The sequence below is a fragment of the Pan troglodytes genome, chromosome 18 (genome assembly GCF_028858775.2).
Source record: "Pan troglodytes isolate AG18354 chromosome 18, NHGRI_mPanTro3-v2.0_pri, whole genome shotgun sequence".
Lineage (NCBI taxonomy): Eukaryota > Metazoa > Chordata > Mammalia > Primates > Hominidae > Pan > Pan troglodytes.
The window spans coordinates 13,486,864-13,494,577 of record NC_072416.2 but is presented as its reverse complement, the minus strand read 5'-3'; the positions used below and the strand labels follow the sequence as shown (position 1 = coordinate 13,494,577).

General features: G+C 46.2%; 1 pseudogene; it reads left to right on the top strand.

Annotated features, from left to right (window-relative positions):
- The first annotated feature begins 491 nt into the window (after positions 1 to 491).
- On the top strand, positions 492 to 6,907 carry LOC129137494 (rho GTPase-activating protein 21-like; annotated as a pseudogene).
- The last annotated feature ends 807 nt before the right edge of the window (positions 6,908 to 7,714 follow it).

The following is a 7,714-nucleotide window of genomic DNA, read 5'->3' as shown; positions in this document are numbered from 1 at the left end:
TCACAGTAGCCAGCAGGAAATCAAGCCACATTTCCTCCCATTCTGTTTTACTTCCCCACATCTTTTAGAGATTCCTTTTCTAATATTCCACTTTACAGCCAATGGCATTGATCTTACATGTGAATTTTGAATCATTCTCCGATTTCTGGTTTCACCCAACAGCAATGACAATACTCTGCTTCCCAGGCCTTTGTGACTTTTGCAAGCATGCTCATGTAGGATTTCACACTTGAATCACCCAGTAATCCTGCAATATGGGGAAGGCACGTCCCACAATGTGGGCAGGCACATCCTCATTTTGCAGACAGGAAAACTGAGAATCAGAGTGGCAAAGTCACTTGTTCATGATCTCACAGCACAAAATGGCAAAAACCATTGTTACAATTCAAGGGCTAAGCCAGGGTTCACCTTCCAGCCTACCACAAACTCATATGCCTTCTCTTTCCCCCTCTCTCCTACCACCAAAAGATTCTGCATTCAGCAGACACTCAATGAATGCTTATAGGGAGCTGCCCCCTCCAGAGAGGGTAACAGTGTGCACCATGATCATCTGCAGACCCCAAGGAAGACCCAAGAAAGGCGAGTGGGTTGAGCGGCTGCCTTAGGCTGACCCAGCTCTGGAAATTGTGTCCCCAGCTCAAGCATCACCTAGGGGATCATTCTAAGTATTCAAAGTACTTGGGTAGAAAGTATTTCAAAAACAAGTTGGTTGTTTATTCATGGAACTTCCTCCCAAGACAGAGAAACCACAGGGGTAAGTTCTCTTTTCCAATTAAGTACATTAATCTGCTTCTCCAAATTTGAACTGTGCAGGGGACAGATTCCCCGAACTCCTGCAAAGCCAGATTCCGCCCATGCGGGAACCAACTTCAACCAATGTCCACCATTCTTCAATCAACGAACGTGTTGCTAAGAGCCTACAAACTGCCATTCTCTGTGTGTGTGTGTGTGTGTGTGTGTGAGTGGTGGGGTGGGAGGGTGGACAAGAGTGGTTGGCATGCAAAATGAAGTATTTTTATTTATTTATTTATTCGGAACAGGGTCTCACTCTGTCAACTAGGCTGGAGTGCAGTGGCATGATTATAGCTCACTGCAGTCTTGAACTCCTAGGCTCGATCGATCCTGCCGCTTCCTGAGTAGCTGGGACTACAGGCATGTACCACCACACCCAGCTAATTTTTAAAAAAATTTTCGTAGAGATAGGGTCTTGCTATGTTGCCCAGGCTCAACATGAATTATTCTTAATGTGAAGGGAAATGTCTTCACAGAAGGTGTTAGGGGCTGAATTGAGTCCCCCACCCCTATTCATATGGTGAAGTCCTAAAACCTAGCGCCTCAGAATGTGACTGTAATTGGAGACCAACTCTTCAACAAGGACATCGGGTTAAAATGAAGTCATTAGGGGCCAGGCGCGGTAGCTCACGCCTGTTATCCCAGCACTTTGGGAGGCCGACGCAGGCAGATCATGAGGTCAAGAGACAGAGTCCATCCTGGCCACATGGTAAAACCCCGTCTCTACTAAAAATACAAAAATTAGCCGGGTGTGGTGGGTGGCAGGCGTCTGTAGTCCCAGCTACTCGGGAGGCTGAGGCAGGAGAATCTCTTCAATCGGGGAGGTGGAGGTTGCGGTGAGGTGAGATCACGCCACTGTACTTCAGCGTGGGCAACACAGTTAGACTCTGTCTCAAAAGAAGTAAAATAAAGATGGAGGTCATGCTATGTTGCCCAGGCTAGTCTTGAACTCCTGGCCTCAAGTGATCCTCCCGCTTCAGCCTTCCAAACTCTTGGATTACAGGCATGAGCCGCTGCGCCCAGCCAGAAAATAAACCTTTTTATTGCCGAAGCCACCCAGTCCATGGTTCTTTAATATGGCAGGCTGAGCAGACTGATGCAAAGGGAACGTCCTTTTACATCACGGATTGTGTCCATTGTTGGACACAATTTCCACTCCTCATCGCCTTGCACATGCCTGCTTTACTCATCAACATTGCCTCAATTCTCCTGACGGTGTGTGAGTTTATACCTACTAAAAGGCTACTTGTATGGTATAGCTGGGCGTGGTGGCTCATGCCTGTAACCCCAGCACTTTGGGAGGCTGAGGCGGGTGGATCACTTGAGGTTAGGAGTTCCAGACCAGCCTGGCCAACATGGTGAAACCCCGTCTCTACTAAAATACAAAATTACAAAATGCAAAAATACTGAAATACAAAAGTACAAAAATTAACTGGACACGGTAGTGCAAGCCTGTAATCCCAGCTACTGAGGCTGAGGCAGAAGAATCACTTGAACCTGGGAGGCAGAGGTTGCAGTAAGCTGAGATGGCACCACTGCACTCCAGCCTGGAAGACAGAGCGAGACTCCATCTCCAAAAAAGGAAAGAAGAAAAGAAAAGAAAGGAAAAGAAAGGAAAGGAAAGAAAAGAAAAGAAAAGAAAAAAAATGTCCGTGGCCAGGTACAGTGGCTCACGCCTGTAATCCCAGCACTTTGAAAGGCGGAGGTCGGAGGATGGCTTGAGCCCAGGAGTTCAAGACCCACCTGGGCAACATAAAGAGCCCTGATTTCTACCTTAAAAAAAAAAAAAAATGTTCAAGTCCTAACTCTCCATACATGAGCAAACTTAATTCGAAATAGGATCTTTGCAGATTTCATTAAGAATCTCAAGATGAGATCATCCTTGATATAGGTTTGACACAGGTCAAAATCCAAAGACTTGTGTCCCTATAAAGAAAGTAGAGGGAGATTTGAGACACAGGAGAGAGAGGAGAAGGCCAGGTGAAGATGGAAGCAGGGACGCCCAGGGGTGGTGGCTCACACCTGCAGCCCCAGCACTTTGGGAGGCCGAGGTGAGAGGATGGCTTGAGTCCAGGAGTTCCATACCAGCCTGGGCAACACAGAGAGACCTTGTCTCTACAAAAAAAGTTCTAAAAATTAGCAGACATGGTGGTCTGCGTCTGTAGTCCCAGCTACTCTGGTGGCTGCGGATCACTTGAGCCTGAGAGGTGGAGGCTGCAGTGGGCTATGATCATGCCACTACACTTCAGCATGGGTGACAGAGAGACCCTGTTTCAAAAAAAATAACAAGTCTCCAGCATTTTATTTTGGGGAAATTGGGTTTGGTTCATGCTGGTCCCTCTTCCCTGTTGCAATGGTTTTACTGAATGAAATCTTCTTCAGTGCATTAGCTAGTGGTGGGCTCTGTTTATCTTTGATGGACAGAGCCAGAGGTATAAAAACAGTGTGCTCATTCTCCTCCACCTTCCAATCTCATGTCTGGGCCCTGCATTGGCCAATGGGAGCCTGTGGGTGGTGGGCACCACAGCTGCCTGCTGAGTGGGGCTCTTATGGTCAGCACCTGTGCAGACGGCAGGTGGGGAAGGGAAGAGAAGGGAGGGGAATCCCTCTGGAGGCAACAGAAGCTAGCCAGCACACCCTGCTTCCTGGGCGCTTCTCGTGGCATCAGCAACAGTCTTATCATGACTGTCCCTTAAAACATTCCGAGGCCAGGTGCGATGGCTGATGCCTATAATCCCAGCACTTTAGGAGGCTGAGGTGGGCGGATCACTTGAGCCCAGGAGTTTGAGACCACCCTGGGAAACTTGGCAAAATCCCATCTCTACAAAAAATACAAAAATTAGCTGGATGTGGTGGTGTACACCGTAGTCCCAGCTACTCGCGGGACTGAGAAGTGGAAGGATCGCTTGAGCCCAGGAGGTCAAGGCTGCAGTGAGCCAAGATTGCGCCACTGCACTCCAGCCTGGGTGACACAGCAAGACCCTGTGTCCAAATTTAAAAAAAAAAATTGAAAATGTCTCACTTCTTCTGGGCAATGTGCTCTGAACTTCCAGCTTTGGTCTCAGGACACACCTAAGACACAGGGGCTCTCCAGGTGGGTTCTGATGTCAGATAAAGACATGCATGACCCTGCCTGTTGGGTCACATGGCTGGCAGGATGGCTCTGAAGGCCTCATGTGTGTCTGGCCTGTGCTTAAATCCCAGCCAAGGGAAGCAGCCGCCCAGTCCCAAGGCCTGGCTTTCGGTTTCAGGCTGCCTGTGGTCACACCAAACTCAAGGACTCTAGAAAATATTTTCCTGGTTCTGCAGCCTCTGGAAACCCCCTAAAACTCCCAGCAGGTGGGAAGGTGCAAGGGGCTGTGAGGAGGAAGCCTCAAAGGCCCCAGTCCCCACGCCTCGCTGGGGTGCCTCTCTCCTTCTAGGATCTGGGAGTAAGGTTTCTCTTCTGACATCCTCAGCCTGGCCCTCCTGCCAGCCTCCACCCCTCACCAGGAATGGAGAATACTCATTTATTATATTTTATTTATTTATTTATTATATTTATATATTTATTATATTATTTATTTTTACAGACAGCATCTCACTTTGTCACCCAGGCTGGAGTGTAGTGACATAATCATAGCTCACTATAGCCTCGAACTCCTGGGCTCAAATGAGCCTCCTGTCTCAGCCTCCCAAGTAGCTGGGACTATAGACATGTACCACCAAGCTCAGCTAATTTTTAAATTTTTTTTAGAGACGAGGTCTCACTCTGTTGCCCAGGCTGGTTTCAAACTCATGGGCTCAAGCAATCTTCCCAATTTGGCCTCCCAACATGCTGGGATTACAGGTGTGAGGCACCATGCCTAAACTGGAGAATATTTAAAATCCAGAAAGGAAACAGAAACTGTGCTATTAGGAGGCAGGACAATGGTTCCTCTGGCAGGGGAGTGGCTGGAAGCGACCGACCCCCACAGGGGCTTCTGGGGGCTGCAAACATCCTGTTTCTTGGTCTGGATGCTGGATCTCCGGGAGTGTTCAGTTTCTGAAAATGCATTAAGTTGTACATTTATGATTTTGCACTTTATATATGTTATGCTATTGTTTAAAAAAGTATATATATTTTTTGATAGAGTGAAGCTTTGGAAAATAGCCTGCCAGTTTCTCAAAAGTTACAAAGGGAGGTGGGCATGGTGACTCACACCTGTAATCTCAGTGCTTTGGGAGGCTGAGGCAGGAGGATCACTTGAGACCAGGAGTTGGAGATCAGCCTGGGCAACATAATGAGACCCCCATCTCTACAAATATAAAATTAGCTGAGCATGGTAGCGCATTCCTGCAGTCCCAGCTACTCAGGAGGCTGAGGCAGGAGCCCAGGAGTTGGAGGCTGCAGTGAGCTGTGATCCCACCACTGTACTCTAGCCTGGGCCACAAAGTGAGACCCTCTCTCTCTAAAAAGAAAAAGTAAAAAAGAAAGGTGTTCTAAAATTGACTGTGGTGAAGCTTGGACAACTTTGTTTGTATACTAAAAGCCAATGGCTGGGCACAGTGGCTCACACCTGTAATCCCAGCACTTTGGGAGGCTGAGGTGAAATGATGACTTGAGCCCAGGAGTTCGAGACCAGTCTGGGCAACACAGGGAGACCTCATCGCTATAAACAAATTCGAAAAGTTAGCAGACATGGTGGTCTACTCGGAGGTGAGGTGGGAGAACTGCTTGAACCCAGGAGGCGGAGGTTGCAGTGAGCCGAGATCGTGCTGCTGCACTCCAGCCTGGGTGATAGAGTGAGACTGTCTCCAAAAAAAGAAAGAAAAGAAAAAAAGCCATTGAATTGTACACTCTTAATGGATGAGTTGTATGGTATGGGAATTATACCTCAATAAAACTGTTATAAGAAATTCAGCGGGGCATAGAAACGAAACATAGTGAATTTTTGGCCAACGTCAGCACCATCACCTCAGATTATTCCACCACATCGTCTGCTACATACTTGACTAGCCTGGACTCCAGTAGACTGAGCCCTGAGGTGCAGTCGTGGCAGAGAGCAAGGGGGACGAGGCAGACGACCAGAAAAGCGAACTGATCCTTGAAGGGCGGCCTGTGGAAACCGACAGCGAGAACGAGTTTCCCATTTTCCCTACAGCTTTGACTTCAGAGAGGCTTTTCCGAGGAAAACTGCAAAAAGTGACTAAGAGCAGCCGGAGAAATTCTGAATGAAGTGAAGTAAGTTGCACCGAGGGAAGTTTAACATCAAGTTTACATAGCCGGAGACAGCTCTTCAGTTCCCATAAACTCATCGAATGTGATATTCTCTCCAGGAAAAAATCAGCGAGATTCAAGTCAGACAGTGGAAGTCTAGGAGATGCCAAGAACGAGAAAGAAACACCTTCATTAACTAAAGTGTTTGATGTTATGAAAAAAGGAAAGTCAACTGTGAGTTTACTGACACCCACCAGAGGTGAATCCGAAAAACAGGAACCCACGTGGAAAACGAAAAAAGCAGATCAGCTAAAACTGAGACCCAGAGCCCCTGCGGATGACTTGTTTGGAGTAGGGAATCACAAAGCGAATGCCGCGACTGCTAAAAGGAAAAGCACCCGGCGCAGACATACGCTAGGAGGGCCGGGGATGCTACTGAAATCAGCGTTTGGAATTTTTGGAAAGCACATGAGCGGAGTTGGGAGAGAGAATCTGAACTTTCAGCTGTAAACCGGTTAAAACCAAAATGCTCAGCCCAGGACGTTTCCATCTCAGACTGGCTGGCCGGGAATTGCCTACACACTAGTACCTCTGACCTTAGCAGCGGAGAAAGCGGAGATCCCCAGGCAGAGAACCCAAGGACACGAGAAATAGCCACGACCGACACACCTTTGGCTTGTCAGTACGACACAGGCAGTTCTTCCAGCACCTTGGCTTCAACGAACAGGCCCCTTCTTTCCATACCACCGCAGTCACCTGACCAAATAAACGGAGAAAGCTTCCAGAACGTGAGCAAAAATGCTAGTTCTGCAGCAAATGCCCAACCTCATAAACTGTCTGAAACCTCAGGCAATCAATCACAATTTCATCCCTGTCTTTAAACTGGGGGTATGTCTACTCTAGCAAGTAAAAAGCTACTGTTACACATTCCAGCAACTCTGTCAATATTTTCTTGTACCAGAATTGTTATTATGCAGCCTTCATTTGGGCTGGTTTCATCATTTTGCACTGTAAAATAGCTTTACAGTGCATTGCTACAGCCAGAAGAACATATATATATATTTAAAAATATATCGGATAGTCATATACAAATGAGCGAGGCATTTGTTGCAACTTACTACATAGCATATACCCCAAGTCACTGAAGAAAATCGCCGGCATTAGTGTGCAGCAAATTTGTTCTTTTGGTTTCATCACAAACAGAAGTGCCTCATCATAAAAATACGTTTGGTTTTCAAGGTGCCCTATTGTTAAAATTAGATAACTTACGTTGAATAACTGAATGTGTTTTATCGGTAACAAATTTCATTACATTTACCAGTTTTAACACAGGTGGATACAGAACTTCAATTCTTTAGTCATTCCAGGTGGATCTGAGTTTTATATTCAAACTTTTGATACAGTTTTTGAGTTTTGCGTGACTTGAATTTTTAATCTTTCTGCAAAATACTTAACTTAAATGAACATATTAAATGTGTATCTTTTCTGCAGATACCAGATTTGATAGAAATGTTGTAACATAGGTGTGTAGATAGTGGATCCTGGATGGAACGGGCTTCTTTATCAAGAAGAATATAATTCTGCATAAGGACTTAATGAATCCAAACCTAATGAAACCAATGAATCCAAACCTAATGAATCCAAACTTAATGAAACCAAACCAATACCCAATTAAACAATGGAAATAAAAATCATTTTGGTGAAAAAAACAACAAAAAGAAAGAAAGAAAGAAAGAAATTCAG